At 41.5% G+C, this 25,677-nt stretch overlaps 1 long non-coding RNA gene across 1 annotated transcript in view; it reads left to right on the top strand.

Moving 5' to 3' along the window:
* The window catches only part of LOC137359384 (uncharacterized), a 35,870-nt gene extending 19,261 nt beyond the window's left edge, over positions 1-16,609 (top strand). Inside the window, exons 3-4 of the long non-coding RNA XR_010971539.1 lie at positions 15,665-15,780; positions 16,288-16,609. This is a non-coding gene — a long non-coding RNA (uncharacterized lncRNA). The remainder of the gene's footprint in view (positions 1-15,664; positions 15,781-16,287) is intronic.
* Positions 16,610-25,677: the final 9,068 nt, after the last annotated feature.

Below are 25,677 nucleotides of genomic sequence, written 5' to 3'. Positions count from 1 at the left end.
TCAACAACAATCTCAGGAGAAAGAAACACCACAAAATCCAACAACAACTTCAGCAAGAGACAAACACCGACAAATTCAACAACGACTACAGCAAGAGAAAAACACCAACAAATTCAACAACAAACTCTGCAGGGTAACAAATAGCAACAAATTCAACAACAACTTCAAATGAAAAACACTGACAAATTCAACAACAACTTCAGCAAGAGAAAAACACAAACAAATTCAACAACAATCTCAGGAGAAAGAAACACCACAAAATCCAACAAAAACTTCAGCAAGAGACAAACACCGACAAATTCAACAACGACTACAGCAAGAGAAAAACACCAACAAATTCAACAACAAACTCTGCAGGGGAACAAATAGCAACAAATTCAACAACAACTTCAAATGAAAAACACTGACAAATTCAACAACAACTTCAGCAAGAGAAAAACACAAACAAATTCAACAACAATCTCAGGAGAAAGAAACACCACAAAATCCAACAAAAACTTCAGCAAGAGACAAACACCGACAAATTCAACAACGACTACAGCAAGAGAAAAACACCAACAAATTCAACAACAAACTCTGCAGGGGAACAAATAGCAACAAATTCAACAACAACTTCAAATGAAAAACACTGACAAATTCAGCAACAACTTCAGCAAGAGAAAAACACGAACAACTTCAACAGCAATCTCAGGAGAAAGAAACACCACAAAATCCAACAAAAACTTCAGCAAGAGACAAACACCGACAAATTCAACAACGACTACAGCAAGAGAAAAACACAAACAATTTCAACAACAAACTCTGCAGGGTAACAAATAGCAACAAATTCAACAACAACTTCAAATGAAAAACACTGACAAATTCAACAACAACTTCAGCAAGAGAAAAACACAAACAAATTCAACAACAATCTCAGGAGAAAGAAACACCACAAAATCCAACAAAAACTTCAGCAAGAGACAAACACCGACAAATTCAACAACGACTACAGCAAGAGAAAAACACCAACAAATTCAACAACAAACTCTGCAGGGTAACAAATAGCAACAAATTCAACAACAACTTCAAATGAAAAACACTGACAAATTCAACAACATCTGCAAGGGTGAAGCACCAACAAGTTCAAAAACAACTTCAGCAGTAGAAAAACACCAACAAATCCAACAACAAAAACAGCATGAGTAAAAACTCCAACAAATCCAACTACAACTTCAGCAAGAGAAAAACACTGACAAATTCAACGACAACTTCAGCAAGAGAAAAACACTGACAAATTCAACATTTTCAGCAAGACAAAAACACCGACAAACTCAACAACAACCTCTGCAGTTGAAGAAAAATCACAAAATTCAACAACAACCTCTGCAGGATAAAATACCAACAAATTTAACAACAACATCAACAGAAAAGCACCAACAAATTCAACAGCAACTTCTGCAGGAGATAAATACACCAACAAATTCAACAACAACTTCAGCGAGAAAAACACTGACAAATCCAACAACAACTTCAGCAAGAGTAAAAACTCCAACAAATTCAACAACAACTTCAGCAAAACACCAACAAGTTCAGCAAGAACTTCAGCAAGGCAAAAACACCGACAAATTCAACAACAAACTCTGCAGGGTAACAAATACCAACAAATTCAACAGCAACTTCAGCAAGTGAAAAACACTGACAAATTCAACAACATCTGCAAGGGTGAAGCACCAACAAGTTCAACAACAAATTCAGCAGTAGAAAAACACCAACAAATTCAACAACATCCTCTGCAGGATAGAAAAACACCAAAAAATACAACAACAACTTCAGCAGGAGAAAAATACACCAACAAATGCAACAACAACTTCAGCAAGAGAAAAACACCAACAAATTCAGCAACAACTTCAAAAGAAACACTGGCAAATTCCACAAAATCTTCAGCAGGAGACACACCAACAAATTCAACAACAACTTCAAGAGAAAAACCGACAAATTCAACAAAAACCTCAGCAAGAAAAGACACTAATAAATTCAAGAACAACTTCAGCAAGAGAGAAACACTGACAAATTCACCATCTTCAGCAAGAAAAACCGATGAATTCAACAACAACTTCAGCCAGAGAAAAACACCGACAAATTCAACAACAACTTCAAATGAAAAACACTGACAAATTCAACAACAACTTCAGCAAGAGAAAAACACAAACAAATTCAACAACAATCTCAGGAGAAAGAAACACCACAAAATTCAACAACAACTTCAGCAAAACACCAACAAATTAACAAACAACTTCAACAAGAGAAAAAAACCAACAAGTTCAACAACAACTTCAGTAAGGGAAAAACACCAACAAATTCAACAACAACTTCAGCAGTAGAAAAACACCAACAAATTCAACAACATCCTCTGCAGGATAGAAAAACACCAAAAAATTCAACAACAACTTCAGCAGGAGAAAAATACACCAACAAATGCAACAACAACTTCAGCAAGAGAAAAACACCAATAAGTTCAAGAACAACTTCAGCAAGAGTAAAAACACCAACAAATTCAGCAACAACTTCAAAAGAAACACTGGCAAATTCCACAAAATCTTCAGCAGGAGACACACCAACAAATTCAACAACAACTTCAAGAGAAAAACCGACAAATTCAACAAAAACCTCAGCAAGAAAAGACACCAATAAATTCAAGAACAACTTCAGCAAGAGAGAAACACTGACAAATTCACCATCTTCAGCAAGAAAAACCGATGAATTCAACAACTTCAGCCAGAGAAAAACACTGACAATTTCAACAACAACTTCAGCAAGAGAAAAACACCAACAAATTCAACAACAACTTCAAATGAAAAACACTGACAAATTCAACAACAACTTCAGCAAGAGAAAAACACAAACAAATTCAACAACAATCTCAGGAGAAAGAAACACCACAAAATCCAACAAAAACTTCAGCAAGAGACAAACACCGACAAATTCAACAACGACTACAGCAAGAGAAAAACACCAACAAATTCAACAACAAACTCTGCAGGGTAACAAATAGCAACAAATTCAACAACAACGTCAAGAGAAAAGCACCAATAAATTCAACAACATCTGCAAGGGTGAAGCACCAACAAGTTCAACAACAACATCAGTAAGGGAAAAACACCAACAAGTTCAACAACAACTTCAGCAGTCGAAAAACACCAACAAATTCAACAACATCCTCTGCAGGATAGAAAAACACCAAAAAATTCAACAACAACTTCAGCAGGAGAAAAATACACCAACAAATTCAACAACAACTTCCGCAAGAGAAAAACACCAATAAGTTCAAGAACAACTTCAGCAAGAGTAAAAACACCAACAAATTCAACAACAACTTCAAGAGAAAAACCGACAAATTCAACAAAAACCTCAGCAAGAAAAGACACCAATAAATTCAAGAACAACTTCAGCAAGAGAAAAACACAAACAAGACACTGACAAATTCACCATCTTCAGCAAGAAAAACCGATGAATTCAACAACTTCAGCCAGAGAAAAACACCGACAAATTCAACAACAACTTCAGCAAGAGAAAAACACCAACAAATTCAACAACAACCTCAAAAGAAAAACACTGACAAATTCAACAACAACTTCAGCAAAACACCAACAAATTTACGAACAACTTCAGCAAGAGAAAAAAACCAACAAGTTCAACAACAATTTCAGTGAGAGAAAAACACTGACAAATTCAACAACAACTTCAGCAAAAGAAAAACACCAACAAATTCAACAACAACCTCTGCAGTGGCAAGAAACACCAAAAAATTCAACAGCAACTTCAGCAAGAGAAAATAACCAACAAGTTCAACAACAACTTCAAGAGAAAAACACTGACAAATTCAACAACAACTTCAGCAAGAGAAAAAAACCAACAAGTTCAACAACAATTTCAGTAAGGGAAAAACACCAACAAATTTAACAGCAACTTCTGCAGGAGAAACACCGACAAATACCACAACAACTTCAAGAGAAAAACACCAACAAATTCAACAGGAACTTCTGCAGGAGAGAAATACACCAACAAACTCAACAACAACTTCAGCGAGAAAAACACCCACAAATCCAACAACAACTTCAGCAAGAGTAAAAACTCCAACAAATTCAACAACAACTTCAGCAAAACACCAACAAGTTCAGCAAGAACTTCAGCAAAGAAAAAACACCAACAAATTCAACAACAAACTCTGCAGGGTAACAAATAGCAACAAATTCAACAACAACGTCAAGAGAAAAGCACCAATAAATTCAACAACTTCAGCAAGAGAAGAAAACCAACAAGTTCAACAACAATTTCAGTAAGGGAAAAACACCAACAAATTTAACAGCAACTTCTGCAGGAGAAACACCGACAAATACCACAACAACTTCAAGAGAAAAACACCAACAAATTCATCAAAAACCTCAGCAAGAAAAAACACCAACAAATTCAACAAAAACCTCAGCAAGAAAAAACACCAACAAATTCAACAACAACTTCAGCAAGGGATAAACACCAACAAATTCAACAAGAGACAAACACCAACAAATTCAACCACAACTTCAAGAGAAAAACACTGACAAATTCAAGAACAACTTCAGCAAAGGAACAGCTACCAACTCAACAAATAACTTCAAGAGAAAAACACCAACAAATTCAACAACAACTTCAGCAAGAGAAAAACACCAACAAATTCAACAACAACTTCAGCAAGAGAAAAACACTGACAAATTCAACAACAATCTCAGGAGCAAGAAACACCAGAAAATTCAACAACAACTTCAGCAAAACACCAACAAATTTACGAACAACTTCAGCAAGAGAAAAAAACCAACAAGTTCAACAACAATTTCAGTGAGAGAAAAACACTGACAAATTCAACAACAACTTCAGCAAAAGAAAAACACCAACAAATTCAACAACAACCTCTGCAGTGGCAAGAAACACCAAAAAATTCAACAGCAACTTCAGCAAGAGAAAATAACCAACAAGTTCAACAACAACTTCAAGAGAAAAACACTGACAAATTCAACAACAACTTCAGCAAGAGAAAAAAACCAACAAGTTCAACAACAATTTCAGTAAGGGAAAAACACCAACAAATTTAACAGCAACTTCTGCAGGAGAAACACCGACAAATACCACAACAACTTCAAGAGAAAAACACCAACAAATTCAACAGGAACTTCTGCAGGAGAGAAATACACCAACAAACTCAACAACAACTTCAGCGAGAAAAACACCCACAAATCCAACAACAACTTCAGCAAGAGTAAAAACTCCAACAAATTCAACAACAACTTCAGCAAAACACCAACAAGTTCAGCAAGAACTTCAGCAAAGAAAAAACACCAACAAATTCAACAACAAACTCTGCAGGGTAACAAATAGCAACAAATTCAACAACAACGTCAAGAGAAAAGCACCAATAAATTCAACAACTTCAGCAAGAGAAGAAAACCAACAAGTTCAACAACAATTTCAGTAAGGGAAAAACACCAACAAATTTAACAGCAACTTCTGCAGGAGAAACACCGACAAATACCACAACAACTTCAAGAGAAAAACACCAACAAATTCATCAAAAACCTCAGCAAGAAAAAACACCAACAAATTCAACAAAAACCTCAGCAAGAAAAAACACCAACAAATTCAACAACAACTTCAGCAAGGGATAAACACCAACAAATTCAACAAGAGACAAACACCAACAAATTCAACCACAACTTCAAGAGAAAAACACTGACAAATTCAAGAACAACTTCAGCAAAGGAACAGCTACCAACTCAACAAATAACTTCAAGAGAAAAACACCAACAAATTCAACAACAACTTCAGCAAGAGAAAAACACCAACAAATTCAACAACAACTTCAGCAAGAGAAAAACACTGACAAATTCAACAACAATCTCAGGAGCAAGAAACACCAGAAAATTCAACAACAACTTCAGCAAAACACAAACAAATTCACGAACTACTTCAGCAAGAGAAAAAAACCAACAAGTTCAACAACAATTTCAGTAAGGGAAAAACACTGACAAATTCAACAACAACTTCAGCAAGAGAAAAACTCCAACAAATTCAACAACAACTTCAGCAAGAGAAAAAAAACAACAAGTTCAACAACAACATCAGTAAGGGAAAAACACCAACAAATTCAACAGCAACTTCTGCAGGAGAAACACCGACATATACCACAACAACTTCAAGAGAAAAACACCAACAAATTCATCAAAAACCTCAGCAAGAAAAAACACCAACAAATTCAACAAAAACCTCAGCAAGAAAAAACATCAACAAATTCAACAACAACTTCAGCAAGAGATAAACACCACCAAATTCAGCAAGAGAAAAACACTGACAAATTCAACAACAACTTCTGCAAAACCCCAACAAATTCAACAACAACTTCAGCAAAGGAACAGCTACAAACTCAACAACTTCAGTGAGACAGACACCAACAAATTCAACAACAACCTCTGCAGGAGAAAAAAAACACCAACAAATTCAACAACAACTTCAAGAGAAACACTGACAAATTCCACTAAATCTTCAGCAGGAGACACACCAACAAATTCAACAACAACTTCTGGAGAAAAACCGACAAATTCAACAAAAACCTCAGCATGAAAAGACACCAACAAATTCAACAACAACTTCAGCAAGAGAGAAACACTGACAAATTCACCAACTTCAGCAAGAAACACCGACAAATTCAACACCAACTTCAGCAGGAGAAACATCAACAAATTCAGCAGCTTCAGCAAGAAACACGGACAAATTCAACAACTTCAGCCAGAGAAAAGCACCGACAAATTCAACAACAACTTCAAATGAAAAACACGGACAAATTCAACAACAACTTCAGCAAGAGAAAAACACCAAAAAATTCAACAACTTCAAGGGAAAAACACTGAGGAATTCAACAACAACTTCAGCAAGAGAAAAACACCAACAAATTCAACCACAATCTCAGGAGCAAGAAACAGCAAAAAATTCAACAACTTCAAGGAAAAAACTCCAACAAATTCAACAACAACTTCAGCAAAACACCAACAAATTCAACAACAACTTCAAGAGAAAAACACTGACAAATTCAACAACAACTTCAGCAAATCCCCAACAAATTCAAGAACAACTTCAGCAAGAGGAACACCTACAAACTCAACACTTCAGTGAGAAAAACACCAACAAATTCAACAAAAAACTCTGCAGGAGAAAAATACACTAACAAATTCAACAACAACTTCAGCAAGAGGAAAACACTGACAAATTCAACAACAACTTCAAGAGAAACACTGACAAATTCAACAAAAACCTCAGCAAGAAAAGACACCAAAAAATTCAACAACAACTTCAGCAATAGCGAAACACTGACAAATTCAACAACTTCAGCCAGAGAAAAACACCGACAAATGCAACAACAACTTCAGCAAGAGAAAAACACCAACAAATTCAACAACAATCTGAGGAGCAAGAAACACCAAAAAATTCAACAACAACTTCAAGGAAAAAACTGCGACAAATTCAACAACAACTTCAGCAAAACACCAACAAATTCAACAACAACTTCAGCAAGAGAAAACTAACAAATTCAACAACATCGGCAAGGGAAAAACACCAACAAATTCAACAGCAACCGCTGCAGTAGAAAAATACTCCAACAAATCCAACAACAACTTCAGCAAGTGTAAAAACTCCAACAAATCCAACAACAACTTCAGTAAGGGAAAAACACCAACAAATTCAACAACAACTTCTAGAGAAAAACACTGACAAATTCAACAACTTCAAGAGAAACACTGACAAATTCAACAAAAACCTCCAAGAAAAAACACCAACAAATTCAACAACAACTTCAGCAAGAGAGAAACACTGACAAATTCACCAACTTCATGCAAGAAACACCAACAAATTCAACAACAACTTCGGCAAGAAAAAACACCAACAAATTCAGCAACAACTTCAGCAAGAGAGAAACACTGACAAATTCACCAACTTCAGCAAGAAACACCGGCAAATTCAACAGCAACTTCAGCAGGAGAAGCACCAACAAATTCAACAACTACAGCCAGAGCAAAACACCAACAAATTCAACAACAACTTCAGCAAGAGAAAAACAGCAACAAATTCAACAACTTCAAGAGAAAAATACCAACAAATTCAACAACAACCTTGGGGATAGAAAAGCACCAACAAATTCAACAACATCGGCCAGGGAAAAGCACCAAAAAATGCAACAACAACCTTTGCAGTAGAAAAAAACACCAGAACATTCAACAACAAACTCTGCAGGGTAACAAACACCAACAAATTCAACAACAACTTCAAGAGAAAAGCACCAACAAATTCAACAGCAACTTCAGCAAGAGAAAAACACTGACAAATTCAACAACATCTACAAGGGCGAAACACCAACAAATTCAAAAACAACTTCAGCAGTAGAAAAACACCAACAGATCCAACAACAAAAATTGCAAGAGTAAAAACTCCAACAATTCCAACTGCAACTTCAGCAAGAGAAAAACACCGATAAGTTCAAGAACAACTTCAGCAAGAGTAAGAACTCCAACAAATCCAACAACTTCTGCAAGAGTAAAAGCACCAACAAATTCAACAACAACTTCAGCAACAGAATAACTCCAACAAATTCAACAACAACCTTGTGGATAGGAAAGCACCAAAAAATTCAACATCTGCAAGGGAAAAACAGCAACAAATTCAACAACACCCTCTGCAGGAGAGAAAAATAACAACAAATTCAACAACAATCTCCGCAGGAGAAATAAATACCGACAAATTCAATAACAATGTCAGGAGAGAAAAGCCAACAAATTCAACAATAACTGCATGAGAAAAATACACCAGCAAATTCAACAACACCTTCAGCAAGAGGAAAACACCAACAAATTCAACAACAACTTCAGCAAGAGAAACACCGACCAATCCAACAACAACTTCAGCAAAACACCAACAAGTTCAGCAAGAACTTTAGCAAGAAAAAACACCAATAAATTCAACAACAACTTAAGCAGGAGAAAAAACACCAACAAATTCAACAACAACGTCCACAGGAGAAAAAACACCAACAAATTCAACAACAACCACCGCAGGAGAAAAATGCACCGATAAATTCAACAAGAACTTCAGCAAGAGGAAAAACTCCAACATATTGAACAACAACTTCAGCAAGTGGAAAACACCATCATGTTCAACAGCTTCAGCAGGAGAAAAAAAACGACAAATTCAACAACAACTTCAGCAAGAGAAAAACACTGACAAATTCAATAACAACTTCAAGAGAAACACACTGACAAATTCACACCAACTTCAAGAGAAAAACACCGACAAATTCAACAACTTCAGCAAGAGAAAAACACTGACAAATTCAACAACAACCTTGGGGATAGAAAAGCACCAACAAATTCAACAACATCAGCAAAGGAAAAACACCAACAAATTCAACAGCAACCGCTGCAGTAGAAAAAAACACCAAAAAATTCAACAACAAACTCCGCAGGCTAACAAATACCAACAAATTCAACAACAACTTCAAGAGAAAAGCACCAACAAATTCAACAGCAACTTCAGCAAGAGAAAAACACTGACAAATTCAACAACATCTGCAAGGGTGAAACACCAACAAATTCAAAAACAACTTCAGCATGGGAAAAACACCAAGTTCAACAACAACTTCAGCAGCAGAAAAACACCAACAAGTTCAACAACATCCTCTGCAGGATAGAAAAGCACCAACAAATTCAACAACTTCAGCAAGGGAAAAACACCAACAAATTCAACAACAATCTCAGGAGTGAGAAACACCAAAAAATTCAACAACAACTTCTGCAGGAGAAAAATACAGCAACAAATAAAACAACAACTTCAGCAAGAGTAAAAACTCCAACAAATCCAACTACAACTTCAGCAAGAGTAAAAACACCAACAAATTCAACAACAACTTCTAGAGAAAAACACTGACAAATTCAACAACAACTTCAGCAAGAGAAAAACACTGACAAATTCAACAACAACTTCGAGAAACACTGACAAATTCCACAAATACTTCAGCAGGAGACTCACCAACCAAGTCAACAACAACTTCAAGAGGAAAACTGACAAATTCAACAAAAACCTCAGCAAGAAAAAGCACCAACAAATTCAACAACAACTTCAGCAAGAGTGAAACACTGACAAATTCACCAACTTCAGCAAGAAACACCGACAAATTCAATCGCAACTTCAGCAGGAGAAGCACCAACAAATCCAACAACAAAAACAGCTAGAGTAAAAACTCCAACAAATCCAACTACAACTTCTGCAAGAGTAAAAGCACCAACAAATTCAACAACAACTTCAGCAACAGAAAAACTCCAACAAATTCAACAACAATCTTGGAGAGAGAAAAACACCAAAAAATTCAACATCTGCAAGGGAAAAACAGCAACAAATTCAACAACTCCCTCTGCAGGAGAGAAAAATAACAACAAATTCAACAACAATCTCCGCAGGAGAAATAAATACCGACAAATTCAATAACAATGTCAGGAGAGAAAAGCCAACAAATTCAACAACAACTGCATGAGAAAAATACACCAGCAAATTCAACAACAACTTCAGCAAGAGGAAAAACTCCAACCTATTCAACAACAATTTCAGCAAGAGGAAAACACCAACAAATTCAACAACAACATCTGCAGTCGTTAAAAAAATCACAAAATTCAACAACCACCTCTGCAGGATAAAATACCAACAAATTTAACAATTACTTCAAGAGAAAAGCACCAACAAATTCAACAGCAACTTCTGCAGGAGAGAAATACACCAACAAATTCAACATCAACCTCTGCAGTAGTAAAAAAACATCAAAAGATTCAACAACAAACTCTGCAGGGTATCAAATACCAACAAATTCAACATCAACTTCTAGAGAAAAGCACCAACAAATTCAACAGCAACCTCTGCAGTAGAAAAAAAACACCAAAAAAATCAACAACTTCAAGAGAAAAGCACCAACAAATTCAACAGCAACGTCTGCAGTTGAAAAATACACCAGCAAATTCAACAACAACTTCAGCAAGAGAAAAACAGTGACAAATTCAACAACAACTTCAGCAAGAGAAAAACACCGAAAATTCACCATTTTCAGCAAGACAAAAACACCGACAAATTCAACAACAACCTCTGCAGTCGAAAAAAAATCACAAAATTCAACAACAACCTCTGCAGGATAAAATACCAACAAATTTAACAGCAACTTCTGCAGGAGAGAAATACACCAACAAACTCAACAACAACTTCAGCGAGAAAAACACCCACAAATCCAACAACAACTTCAGCAAAACACCAACAAGTTCAGCAAGAACTTCAGCAAGGCAAAAACACCAACAAATTCAACAACAAACTCTGCAGGGTAATAAATACCAACAAATTCAACAACAACGTCAAGAGAAAAGTACCAACAAATTCAACAGCAACTTCAGCAAGAGAAAAACACTGACAAATTCAGCAGTGGTTAGCACCGCAGCCTCACAGCTCCAGCGACTCGGGTTCAATTCTGGGTACTGCCTGTGTGGAGTTTGCAAGTTCTCCCTGTGTCTGCGTGGGTTTCCTCCGGGTGCTCCGGTTTCCTCCCACAGCCAAAAGACTTGCAGGTTGATAGGTAAATTGGCCATTATAAATTGCCCCTAGTATAGGTAGGTGGTAGGGGAGTATAGGGACAGATGAGGATGTGGTAGGAATATGGGATTAGTGTAGGATTAGTATAAATGGGTGGTTAATGGTTGGCACAGACTCGGTGGGCCGAAGGGCCTGTTTCAGTGCTGTATCTCGAAACATCTGCAAGGGTGAAGCACCAACAAATTCAAAAACAACTTAAGCATGGGAAAAACACCAACAATTTCAACAACAACTTCAGCAGTGGAAATACACCAACAAATTCAACAACATCCTCTGCAGGATAGAAAAACACCAAAAAATTCAACAACAACTTCAGCAGGAGAAAAATACACCAACAAATTCAACAACAACTTCAGCAAGAGTAAAAGCTCCAACAAATCCAACTACAACTTCAGCAAGAGAAAAGCACCAACAAATTCAGCAACAACTTCAAGAGAAAAGCACTGACAAATTCAACAACAACTTCAGCAAGAGAAAAACAATGACAAATTCAACAACAACTTCAGCAAGAGAAAAACACCGACAAATTCAACACCAACTTCAAGAGAAAACCACCAACAAATTCAACAACTTCAGCAAGAGAAAAACACCAACAAATTCAACAGCAACCTTGGGGATAGAAAAGCACCAACAAATTCAACAACATCTGCAAGGGCGAAACACCAACAAATTCAAAAACAACTTCAGCATGGGAAAAACACCAACAAGTTCAACAACAACTTCAGCAGTAGAAAAACACCAACAAATTCAACAACAATCTCAGGTTTCAGAAACATCAAAAAATTCAACAACAACTTCAACAGGAGAAAAATACACCAACAAATCCAACAACAAAAGCAGCAAGAGGAAAACACCAACAATTTCAACAACTTCAGCAGGATAAAAAAACCAACAAATTCGACAACAACTTCAGCAAGAGAAAAACACTGAAAATTCAACATTTTCAGCAAGAGGAAAACACCGACAAATTCAACAACAACCTCTGCAGTCGAAAAAAAATCACAAAATTCAACAACAACCTCTGCAGGATAAAATACCAACAAATTTAACAACAACTTCAAGAGAAACACACCAACAAATTCAACAGCAACTTCTGCAGGAGAGAAATACACCAATAAATTCAACAACAACTTCAGCAAGAGTAAAAGCTCCAACAAATCCAACAACAACTTCAGCAAGAGAAAAACACACAATTTCAACAACAACTTCAGGAAGAGAAACACTGACCAATCCAACAACAACTTCAGCAAAACACCAACAATTTTAGCAAGAACTTTAGCAAGAAAAAACACCAATAAATTCAACAACAACGTCCACAGGAGAAAAAATACCAACAAATTCAACAACAACTTCCGCAGGAGAAAAATGCACCAACATATTGAACAACAACTTCAGCAAGAGGAAAACACCATCAAGTTCAACAGCTTCAGCAGGAGAAAATAACCGACAAATTCAACAACAACTTCTGCAAAACATCAACAAATTCAACAAGAACTTCAGCAAGAAAAATACCAACAACTTCCACAACAACTTCAGCATGAGCAAAACACCAACAAATTCAGCAAGAACTTCAGCAAGAAAAAACACTGACAAATTGAACAACTTCAGCAAGAGAAATCCACCAACAAATTCAACAACAACCTCTGCAGTAGAAAAGAAACACCGACAAATTCAACAACAACCTCTGCAGGATAAAAAATACCAACAAATTCAACAACAACTTGAAGAGAAAAGCAGTGACAAATTCAACAGCAACTTCTGCAGGAGAAAAATACACAGTTCAACAACAAATTCAGCAGTAGAAAAACACCAATAAATTCAACAACAACTTAAACAATAGAAAAACACCAAAAAATTCGACAACAATCTCAATAGAGAAAAGCCAACAAATTCAACAACCACCACCCATTCGCTGCAGTCCTGCAAACGTGTTTACCCTCCATGAAATTCATCCAATTTGATTCTAAATCCTCGATTGAATCTGCATCCACCACAATACTCCAGTTGGGGCTGAACCAGTGTCAATCAGACCTTTCACCCAATGTGACTCCTGAAACACACTCACTCCCTGAGACTCGCTCAGTCTCAACTGTGATCTTCCTCCGAGGACAGACTGCCTCCGATCCTCTCCAATCTTCCTCTGATTTACCAGTTCAGAACAGCCTGGGCAGTCAGGGCTTGTGATAGAGCTGTCAGCAGTGGGGAACTCTGTGTCCTTCTAGTAAGGGGACATAACACAGGCGGGGTTGTTGGAGGGGGAGAGAGTCTGTGATACCAGGAGGGTTTGATTCTGACACTGTGGAGCTGAATTGTGGATGTGGAATTTGCAGAACAGGAGCAGGAGAATCAGCCCAACTTGTCCACATTGGTGTTTATATTCCACACAATCATCCTCCTACCCTGATTCACCTCTCCAAGTGTGGTCTAACTGAGGGATATGGAGACTGGGACTGTGTGCAGTGCTCCGAGTGTGGTCTAACTGAGGGAAATGGAGACTGGAACTGTGTGCAGTGCTCCGAGTGTGGTCTAACTGAGGGATATGGAGACTGGAACTGTGTACAGTGCTCCGAGTGTGGTCCAACTGAGGGATATGGAGACTGGAACTGTGTGCAGTGCTCCGAGTGTGCTCGAACCAAGATTCTAATGATGTTTAATGTAATGTCTCCACCTTAGAATTCAATTCCACTCGAAATGAAGCCCATTGCTCTGCTTGGAATGAGATTTACAGCACCTTAAATGACACAAAAGATATTTACATTAAGCTAAGTTCCAGGAAACCTACATCAAAATTTCGGGATGCTTTTACTATCTGACGGGACAGTTTCACAATGACTGACTCCAGACAGACTGTGAGTCTGATGAAAACTGTCTTTGATCACAAGATTCATGGATTGTACTGAACACTGTCTCTGTCTCTCTCTTGGTCTATCTGTCTGTCTCACTCTCTCTATCCCTCTTTCTCTCTCTCTCACTTTTTCTCCCAATCTATCTCCATTTCTCTTTAAATTTATCTCGATGTTTTGCTCTGTTTTCTCTCTCTCCCTCTTCCTCTCTCTCTCTTTCTCTCTCTCTCTGATTCCCTATCTCTCACACTGTCAGCGTCTTTCCGTCTCTGTGTTTCCATCTGTCTCTCTCCCTCTCCCCTTTCTCTCTCTCACTCTCTCTCACTCTCTCTCTCTCACTTCTTCACTCCTGCATTGTCTCTTGCATCTGTGCCCAGCAATTAAATGCCCGACCCGGTGCTGTGAGGAGCCCAGACAGAGCAGGATGAGCCACTCATTCCCCAGGGCTGTTCCTCCAACCTCCAGTTCCCATGAGACTGATTTTTCATTGCAGGTCCCGGGAGGAGGACAAGTCCTGGACCAGCACCAGGCGCTGACTGTAAACTCTCAGAGGCGGGACATTCCAGGCCAGGTATCCATCAACTGGTGGCAGGAAACATCCAATCGGAATCTTTTCGGGCCCCAGCCCCGGAACCCTCAGTCCCTGACTTATTCTGGGAAAATTTCTTGTTGGGAGCCTCCCAAATATCCTGCTTTATAATCCTGAAAATCTCTCCCCAACATGAACTGGAAAACCCACTCCCCTTAAACTGCCTTTCTATTGGCTCTCGGTGTTTGAGTGCCATACCCATAGGGTATGACCCATTTCTTGTCCCCTCCCCATTGCCCTGTGAGGCTGAAGGAGTGGAGCAGCCACCTGGAACCTCAGCGGCGGGGTAAGGGGGTGGGGGTGGATTGCTGGGGGAGGGCATTCAGTGACAGCGATTGGCCATGGGCTGTCTGCCTCAGATTGTGCAGCTCCCAGTGTCGAAGAGCCCCTCAATTACTCTGCCACCCCCGAGCTTGTCCCCTCCTCTCACCTCTCCCTACCACACCCGCCATACCCGGTTGGCATTCTGGTCTGTAACTCTGCTCGGGGCGGGGGGGGTGAAGGTGTGTTTGGGGTCAGCTGGCGTCTGAAAACTTTGCCCCTCTCCATGTTGCAGTGATGCTGGACTTGTTGGAGGAGGACTGTCAGAAGGTCAGTGTCGATTTCCAGGTGATGTACGTCGGGGAAAGGAAACCGGAGACTCCCGAGGAAAAGGAAGCCTATTTCCGCCAGGTGAGGGATTTATTCCCCAGTCATTCTCCGAGCGCCGGGATCGCTGGGCAAGGCTGGCATTGAGTAACCAGGCCTGGTCAGCCTTAATTGATCATCCTTGGTTAATACTGATTAACCACTCCTAGTTAGCATTGAATAACCATCGCTAGTTAGCATTCAGAAATCATCCCCAGTCAGGATTCCTAGTTCCCATTGCTTACCCATTCTGGTTGGCATTAATTGCCCATCGGCAGTTGGCATTGAGAAGTGGTCAGTGATGGGAATTCTCTTCCTCAATCGATGGAAAATGTTTGATTGAACTGCTGGGAAAGGGATTCCTCAGATGTTCAATGAGCAGCCAGTAACCTGGTGTTAAGGGGAGGAGACTCCCCTTGGTGTGAAGGAGATTCCCCCCTGGTGTTAGGGTCTCGCTGATGTTTCCTGAGAGCCCGCGGTGAGTTGCGGTATAACTGCGATCCCTCCCTAACGTAGCTGACTCCTCACCGGGTGATTCCCATCCGTCCCCAGGTAGAGGACATGTTAAGAGACCATCTCCCGTGCAAGAAAGTGCGGCTGACGCCTGGAGATGGTAAGAAGAAAAGGAAATGAGCCGGACGATCCGGGATTGTCAGCGGGTGGATTACAACCCGATCTGGGCTGATGTGTTTCTGTGTGTTTGTGTCTGTGTTTGTGTCTGTGTTTGTGTGTGTTCAAAATGAGTTTTGTAAGATGTTTTTAAAGGGATTTATAAAGGGCTTCATAAGTTATTGAAATGGGTTTCTAAAGGGATATTAAAGGTGTTTAAAAGTAGTTTCTATCGTGCTTTTAAAGATAATTTTAAATGGGTTTATAAAGGGTTTCACAGCTGTTTAGAAAAGGTTTGTAATTGAATTCTGAAGAAGTTTAAAATCGTTTATTTTATTGTCTGAAAGCTGTTTAAATGGTTTATGATGTTGTTTTGAAAAGTTTAAAGTGCTTTATTTAGGGATTTTTAAGGGTTTTAGAAGGACATATTAGCGGGTTTTCAATTTGTTTAAAAGGGTTTCAAACTCGGTTTATTAAAAGCTGTTTGAGGTGTTTAGTAACTGTTTTAACAGGGTGTATTGATTTACTGCAGAGATTTTATTTGTAAGGGGTTGTAAAGGGGGGATTTAAATAGGGGTTTAAAAAGAGCTTTTTTTTAAATTGGTGGAGTACAGAGTTATCGGAGAGTTGCAAGGCATGATGAGGGTACAGAGATAGGGAGGGTTGCAGGGGCTGGAGGAGGATTCAGAGGTAGGGAGGGTTGTACGGGACGGAGGAGGTTACAAAGATAGGATGGGTTGAAGGGGCTGGAGGAGGATTCAGAGGTAGGGAGAGTTGTTGGGGATGGAGGAGGTTCCAGAGTTAGGGAGGGTTCTACAGGACGGAGGAGGTTACAGAGATAGAGAGGGTTGTAGGGGACGGAGGAGGTTACAGAGATAGGGATGGTTGTAGGGGACGGAGGAGGTTACAGAAATAGGGAGAGTTGTAGGGGATGGAGGAGGATACAGAGTTAGGGAGGATTGTAGGGGACGGAGGAGGTGACAGAGATAGGGAGAGTTGTAGGGGACGGAGGAGGTTACAGAGATAGGGAGGGTTGCAGGGGACGGAGGAGGTTACAGAGATAGGGAGGGTTGTAGGGGACGGAGGAGGTTACAGTGATAGGGAAGGTTGTAGGGGACGGAGGAGGTTACAGAGATAGGGAGGGTTTTCGGGGACGGAGGAGGTTACAGAGATAGGGAGGGTTTTCGGGGACGGAGGAGGTTACAGAGATCGGGAGGGTTGTAGGGGATGGAGGAGGTTACAGAGATAGGGAGGGTTGTAGGGGACAGAGGAGGTTACAGAGATAGGGAGGGTTCTATGGGACGGAGGAGGTTACAGAGATAGGGAGGGTTGTAGGGGACGGAGGAGGTTACAGAGACAAATTGTGATGTCGAGAGGGAAGGAAAAGATATAAAAAGTGGGAGTTGGGACAGACAGACTGGAACCTGGTTAAGATCTGTCCAATCTGTATACTGATCTGCTGGCTGTAACACGTTTTAATTCTCAGGATAAAACTCAGTGGGTTTTGCTGGAAACTTTGGGTTTTCTGTTTGTTTAATGAATGATTGTTTAATAAATGTCTGACATCTGACATTCAGTGTTGTGACTCCCATTGATTTGAGGAATAAATTACCGGTGAGAATACAAAATATTTACACATCCTTGAGCACGGTCCGACATCTGAATCCAGTCCCTCACTACTCGAACTGGGTGTACACCTGACTCCAGTCCCTCAACACTCGAACTGGGTGTAAACCTGACTCCAGTCCCTCATGACTCGAACTGGGTGTACACCTGACTCCAGTCCCTCACTACTCGACCTGGGTGTACACCTGACTCCAGTCCCTCACTACTCGCTCTGGGTGGACACCTGACTCCAGTCCCTCACTACTCGACCTGGGTGTACACCCGACTCCAGTCCCTCACTACTCGCTCTGGGTGGACACCTGACTCCAGTCCCTCACTACTCGACCTGGGTGTACACCTGACTCCAATCCCTCACTACTCGCTCTGGATGTACACCTGACTCCAGTCCCTCACCACTCGAACTGGGTGTACACCTGACACCAGTCCCTCTCTACTCGACCTGGGTGTACACCTGACTCCAGTCCCTCACTACTCGCTCTGGGTGTACACCTGACTCCAGTCCCTCACTACTCGACCTGGCTGTACACCTGACTCCAGTCCCTCACTACTCGAACTGGGTGTACACCTGACTATACATCTCTCTATGCAATCTTAAATTCTGAAGGGGAATTTGCAGGTGGTGGTATTCCCATTGTGTCTGCTGCCCTTGACCTTCTAGGTGGTAGAGGTCACGGGTTTGGAAGGTGCTGTCAAAGGAGCCTTGGTGTGTTGCTGCAGTGCATCTTGTAGATGGTACACACTGCTGCCACTGTGTGTCGGTGGTGGAGGGAGTGAATGTTTGTAGATGGGTTGCCAATCAATCGGGCTGCTTTGTCCTGGATGGTGTCGAGCTTCTTGAGTGATGTTGGAGCTGCACCCATCCAGGCAAGTGGAGAGTATTCCATCACACTCCTGACTTGTGCCTTGCTGATGGTGGACAGCCTTTGTGGAGTCAGGAGGTGAGTTACTCACCTCAGGATTCCCAGCCTCTCACCTGCCCTTGTAACCACAGAACAAATGGGACCCCTGGGGTTAGAATATAATGAAGGAATTCGATTGTCACCCATAGCGGTGACTTCTGAGCATCGACTGTTACAAGACAAAACCAGGAGAAATTCTGAAACCAATAATGATCCGTGTACATAAAATACCAGAAAATGTTCTTTAGAAAACTCAGTACAGTCACTGTTCTGAGAACCACAGCCGCCGTTTTGTCAGTGTGATATTTTATTTTCAACTTCTGGCAACAAATGGCCACAAATCGATCGAAGGTGAAAGTGACGGTGAACCAGACAGAACAGCCTGTGTCTGCGTAAAGCAGGAAGGTGTGAATATTACACACGGGGATCAAAAGCAAGGTAAGAAACTCCATCATATAGTGAATCGGAATGTGCCTCAGTATCAGATCAATGACAATGACCAGTAGATCCACCGCTGCCATGGTCACCAGGTAGTCAGTGACACATTTGGAGAGACCGCACTTTCCCCGAGACAAGATCACAATGGTCACTAAGTTAACTGTAAGGATGGGAAATAAAGAGGGTGATTATACATCAGGCTGGGACTAAAGCTACCAGTTTAACTGTGTTTGATTGAAATGTACAAGCGTGTTACAATACAAAGGCAGCTCAATGGAGTTCAGGTACAGATGAGCCAGGGTGGAGCTGAATGGTGGAGCAGGTTTGAGGGACTGAATTTCCTGCTCCTGTCCCTATGTTACACAAACTCTCTGTCTCTTAGGTCTTGTTTGCATAATTTGCACGGTTTGCGATCTTTGGGAGATCTGTGCCTCCGATATGGGAAGTGCAATGTCCTCAGTCACTGCAAAACACGACAACCTCAGACTTTGTCAAGGCTCTCATTGTCTCGCCTCTGATGTACAGCGTGCAACTTTCAAATCTGTTGGTCACAGGGACACGCCCACATCAGGCAGCCTCAGAATGGACGATGGATGCACAGTGGGTTGGAAGAACTTCCTTGTATCCCAGTGTTAGAATCAGCAATTTGAGAGCGAAATGCAAGCAGGAGTAAGCCAGAGGGACCCTCAAGCCTGCTCCACCATTCAACAAGATCATGGCTGGTCTTTGGCTTCAGTTCCACTCTCCCACACTATGGACTCACCAAAAATCTATCGGTCTCAGCCTTGAGTATACTCAGCGATTGGGCATCCACAGCCCTCTGGGCTAGAGAATTCCAAAGACTCACTGCCCTCAGAGTGAAGAAACAGCTCCTCAATTCAGCCTGAAATTATTGGGTATTATCCAGAGAATATCCACCCCTCCCGCCCTCCCGGTTCTGGATGTTTCAGCCAGGACAAACAGCTTTGACCCTGTCCAACCCCCATCGAATCTGAGAGCTTTTACTGAGATCATCTCTCACTCTTCCAACCTCCTCAGAGTACAGGCCCGATCCACTCAATCTCTTATCCTAGATGCCTCTCTCATCCCCCGGAACCAATGGTGGGAATCTTGGCTGCATAAATCCCCAAGACAACCATAAGGAGACTGAAACTGGGCAAGGTGTGGTCTCACCAAATTGTTCCAAGGCTTCTATCTCTTGAACTTCAGCCCCATTGCAAAAAAGGCCAACAGGCCATTGGCCTTCCTAATTGCCCACTGTACCTGTGTGCTGGCTTTCTGTGTACAAGGAGCACCCGAACCTCTCTGAGCATCAACACTGAGCAATTTCACACATATTACAACCCATTGTCCAATACTGTCCAGAACATGCTCAGACCCTCCCCCAGTTCCAGTCTCCCCTACACCCTTCATACTGGGCAGCTGAATACAGGTCATGTTACAGCACCAACACCCAGCTGGTTACCAAGCACCCAGGAGAGATGTTTCCTTGTTTGTTCCTCACTAGTCCTTTCATTGAACACCTTTCATTTGCATGGCTTACAACACATTGCACATCATTGATGAAATGATAAGTGTTTCAGCCAACCAGCACTGCCGTCGGTCACACGTCAATCCGCTGTGGTGGATGTAGGAGTTGGAGCTGTCACTGAGACTGACACTGTTCACAGCAGATTGGAGCCGAGACTGAGGAGGAAGCAACTGGAACTGAACCCACTGCATCTCCCACCCAGTGACACCTCCTTTGGAGACTCTGGTAAGCAGTCGGGTACGGGCAGACTGTTAGAATTAACTCAGGAGATTGTCACTTGCTAGGTGTTGACTCAGGGTGTGGGTCTTGCCTGTCCTGACCCCAAACAGGGCTCAGTAATGGACCTGATTATTAGAAGGGTGTCTATACAGGGAGACTGGAGAGGGACCTGGAGGAGAGAGACGGCAGGTCTGTAAAACACACACGGTTTAATCACTGGGGGGATTGGGACAGAGAAGCAGGGAAGGACTGGAGTCAATGAATTGGTGTCTCTCAAGGACATTTAAGGAGGGAGAGCTCATCTCTGTCTGTCGGAGTCTCTGAGGGAAAGAGGTAGAGCTCACCTCTGTCTGTAGTATCCCAGTGAGGGAGGGAGGGAGAGCTCACCTCTCTCTGTTGGGGTCTCTGAGGGAGAGAGGTCGAGCTCACCTCTGTCTGTAGAATCCCAGTGAGGGAGAGAGGAAGAGCTCACCTCTGTCTGCAGTATCCCAGTGAGGGAGGGAGGGAGAGCTCACCTCTCTCTGTTGGGGTCTCTGAGGGAGAGAGGTCGAGCTCACCTCTGTCTGTAGAATCCCAGTGAGGGAGAGAGGGAGAGCTCACCTCTCTCTGTAGGGGTCTCTGAGGGAGGGAGGGAGAGCTCACCTCTGTCTGTAGAATCCCAGTGAGTGAGGGAGGGAGAGCTCACCTCTGTCTCTAAGAGTCTGTGTGGGGGAGAGAGGGAGAGTTGACTGAGTATAAACAGATAAACCCTCTGATCCCTCTCCCCCACTCACTATTTAAATTTCCCTCTGATTCCCCATTCCCTTAACTCTCTCTAACACTAACTCTGCATTTCCCTTTCCAGAATATCACCCAGTGAGATGAGGACTCTGCTGCTGATCCTGTGTTCCCTGAGTGAGTCATTTACATTCTGGACAAACTTCACCGCGTTTACATAAAGTCTTTGGGGACAAAAACCTCCCACAGTTTCTTGTTATTTGTGACTTCGATCAGGGCGGTTTCAGGGTTGAAAACCGGTTGGAGAGGTTCACACATGGAGTTTATATTTAAATAATTACTTTCCTATTATTTAGACTGATCATTACTAATCAGAGTGAACAATGTATGTGTCTGTGATGGTTATTGTGTGAATACTGAGCAGAGTTCTGGTCTCTATGTTACAAAAAAGATACAGAGACACTGGAGACTGTGCAGAAGGTATCACAAGCAAGATTGAAGATCTCAGTGGTTTTAACTTAGCTGAAAATATTGAACAAGTTGGGGCTCATTTCTCCATAAAAGTTCAGACTGAGGGGGGAAATCTGATCGAGGTATTGCTGATAGGGTGGGAGGAGGCAGGGAGCAGAGGGGCCGAATGGCCTGTTTCTCTGCTGTGAATCCTACATGTATTAACTACTTGTATTATTGATTAATATTACTGATCTCTCTCCCAGATACTGTGAAATCATTGCGTTTATTTATACAAATTGACTGGTTCTGTAAATACTGGTACATTTAAATTTGCCTCCATTATAGAGCTATATTTAAGTTTCTAATGTGATCCCGATATTTAGAGATTTGTATAGTTAAATTATCATTTATTGTCATGTGTTAGTTTATATTTCCCATTGCCAGAAAACCAAGTTTCCATTCAGTTCCCGTATAATATCTCCAGTGTAATATTTCCAAACAAATACACAACGAATACATTGGTGAATTTATCACTCAATTTACATAATGTGTTGTGTAATCTTTATTAAGCAGTCAAGTTGTTATATTCAATATTTAATTTATTGCTCTGTCAATGATTGTGCAGTAACAGAATGTTATTCCGCATCGAATTCCACCTGGGGACTGAGATACCCCATGATATCTCACACTGACCATCGAGTGTCTCTCATTGTCTCTACTCAGTGTTCACCCGGAGACTGAGATACCCCATGATATCTCACACTGACCATCGAGTGTCTCTCACTGTCTGTACTCAGTGTTCACCTGGGGACTGAGATACCCCATGATATCTCACACTGACCATCGAGTGTCTCTCACTGTCTCTACTCAGTGTTCACCCGGGGACTGAGATACGCCATGATATATCACACTGACCATCGAGTGTCTCTCACTGTCTCTACTCAGTGTTCACCCGGGGACTGAGATACCCCATGATATATCACACTGACCATCGAGTGTCTCTCACTGTCTGTACTCAGTGTTCACCCGGAGACTGAGATACCCCATGATATCTCACACTGAATATTTGCAGCTTTTCTCCTGGGACAAAGTGAAGCTGAGATATTTACTGCTTTCTGTTACCTGAGATCTGATGGTAAATCTAGAATAGTGAGCACTGTCTGTGAGCAGTGAATTCGAGGGGGAGACTGAGCTGGGAGACAGATGGAAACTTGGTTTGGAGAAGGAGGAAATTTTCCAGCTCTAATCCGGGGGATTTTCTTCCAGGGCGTGGAGTGAAACTGAGATTATTGGTATTTCGCGAGGGTACAAGACGCTGTGTAACATTAACTATACATTATATTAACATTAAACATCTTTCTGTCACTCAGTCACAGTCTCTGCACACACTGACCCATGTGTAAATCACACAGTCCTGGACCAGCCCTGGAGGAGCATCGATTGTACTAAGACTGAGTGCTCCGGTCATTGGATGTGTGATAAGAATCTTGTTCGAGGATGGTACAGATTTAACAGGTAATGTAAAGGGGCAATTTCAGATAAATGAATAAATGAGGGAGGAGTGGATGTACAAAACAGAACAAAGTGTGAGTTTAGTATCACCTGGGTTTCCATTGCTTGTTATAACTTGAGAATCTATATTTTAAAAACTGACAGATCTTGCATCAATTTCTAGTCAAGTCTTCATCTGGAGATTGAGGAAAGTTTAAATATATGTTGTAACCTCTGGAGAAGTGGGACTGAATGAACAGTGCACTCCTCCCACCTCCATCACAGCAGTAGGAAGAGGAAGTTTTGGGAGACTGGGAATATCAGTCAGAACAATGGGACAGAGAGTGGATGCAGGGAAAGGGCAAGAACAGGCATCTACAGAGAGGTAAAGGGAGAATAAAGGGAGGTAACCGGGGTAGAGGGGAATATAGAATGGGGACAGAGAGTAAAGGGGGATACCCGGGATAGAGGGGAATGTAGAATGGTGACAGAGAGTAAAGGGAGATACCCAGGATAGAGGGGAATATAGAATGGGGACAGAGAGTATTTGGAGATACCCGGGATAAAGGGTAATATAGAATGGGAACAGAGAGTAAAGGGAGATACCCGGGATAGAGGGGAATATAGAATGGGGACAGAGAGTAAAGGGAGATACCCGGGATAGAGGGGAATATAGAATGGGGACAGAGAGTAAAGAGAGATATCCGGGATAGAGGGTAATATAGAATGGGGACAGAGAGTATTTGGAGATACCCGGGATAGAGGGTAATCTAGAATGGGAACAGAGAGTAAAGGGAGATACCCGAGATAGAGGGGAATATAGAATGGGGACAGAGAGTAAAGGGAGATATCCGGGATAGAGGGTAATATAGAATGGAGACAGAGAGTAAAGGGAGATACCCAGGATAGAGGGGCATATAGAATGGGGACAGAGAGTAAAGGGAGATATCCGGGATAGAGGGTAATATAGAATGGGGACAGAGAGTAAAGGGAGATATCCGGGATAGAGGGGAATATAGAATGGAGACAGAGTGAGTTAGAGATTTCCCCAGTTTCTGGTACTCTCTGCTGGTACCAGTCTCTCTAACTGTTAATATTTACCATCAGTTCAGGGACTGACTCTGTGATTGTTGTTTCAGTTCTGGTGGATGGAAGATTCCGGAGACTGCTACCCCACTGTATCACTGCTCCACACTTGCCACAGGCTGGTTAAATGGTAATTTCCGCCTTTATGATATCAGATTTACATTCACTGTCCAGCACTGTTCACATCAGTTACAATCTTCAATATTTATAAACTCTCATTTCAGGTTCCCATCCCAGTGTGGGACAGGGGGAAGTAACGAGGACAGTTTGTTTTAACTGGTTTGGAAATTACTGTCACAAGCCCAAGGAAATAAAGATCAAAAACTGCGGCAGTTATTTTGTTTATGAGTTGAAGCCTCCACCCGTCTGTAACGCTACTTATTGTCCAGGTAGATTGCTGTTTGTATATGGTGCAGATGGGTGATTCTGGGATGTCCCGTGGTCACCCACAGAAATGAGACAGTTTACTCGCTCCCCTCCTTATTGTCAGGGACACAGTGAATAAAGGATGTGAAACACAAAGTGAACTTCACTGAAACTCCAGGGAACTGAACCAGACTCTGCTGTCCGTGTTGACCAGTCACTCCCTTCCTGGCAGTGCCCATGGATGGTGATAGACCCCAAGTGTAGACCTGGGCACAACACACTCTCTCTCCAGGGGCCAGTATGTGTTGTGGGACAGAGTGACTGAGGGGACTGGGATGCAGAGGCAACAAGAACCACAATGTGCATTGATATAGTGCCTTTAACCTCCTATAATATCACAAGCTCTTGACCGTAGCGTCAACAGACAGATAATTTGATACAGGATCACATTAGGTGATTGTCGGACAGGTGGAAAACCTCTTGCTCCAGGATGTAGGTTTCAAAGGA

This window comes from Heterodontus francisci, unplaced genomic scaffold, assembly GCF_036365525.1.
Source record: "Heterodontus francisci isolate sHetFra1 unplaced genomic scaffold, sHetFra1.hap1 HAP1_SCAFFOLD_234, whole genome shotgun sequence".
In the NCBI taxonomy this organism is placed as follows: domain Eukaryota; kingdom Metazoa; phylum Chordata; class Chondrichthyes; order Heterodontiformes; family Heterodontidae; genus Heterodontus; species Heterodontus francisci.
Note: the sequence above shows the minus strand (reverse complement) of the source record. Positions and strands in the feature narration are given on the sequence as shown.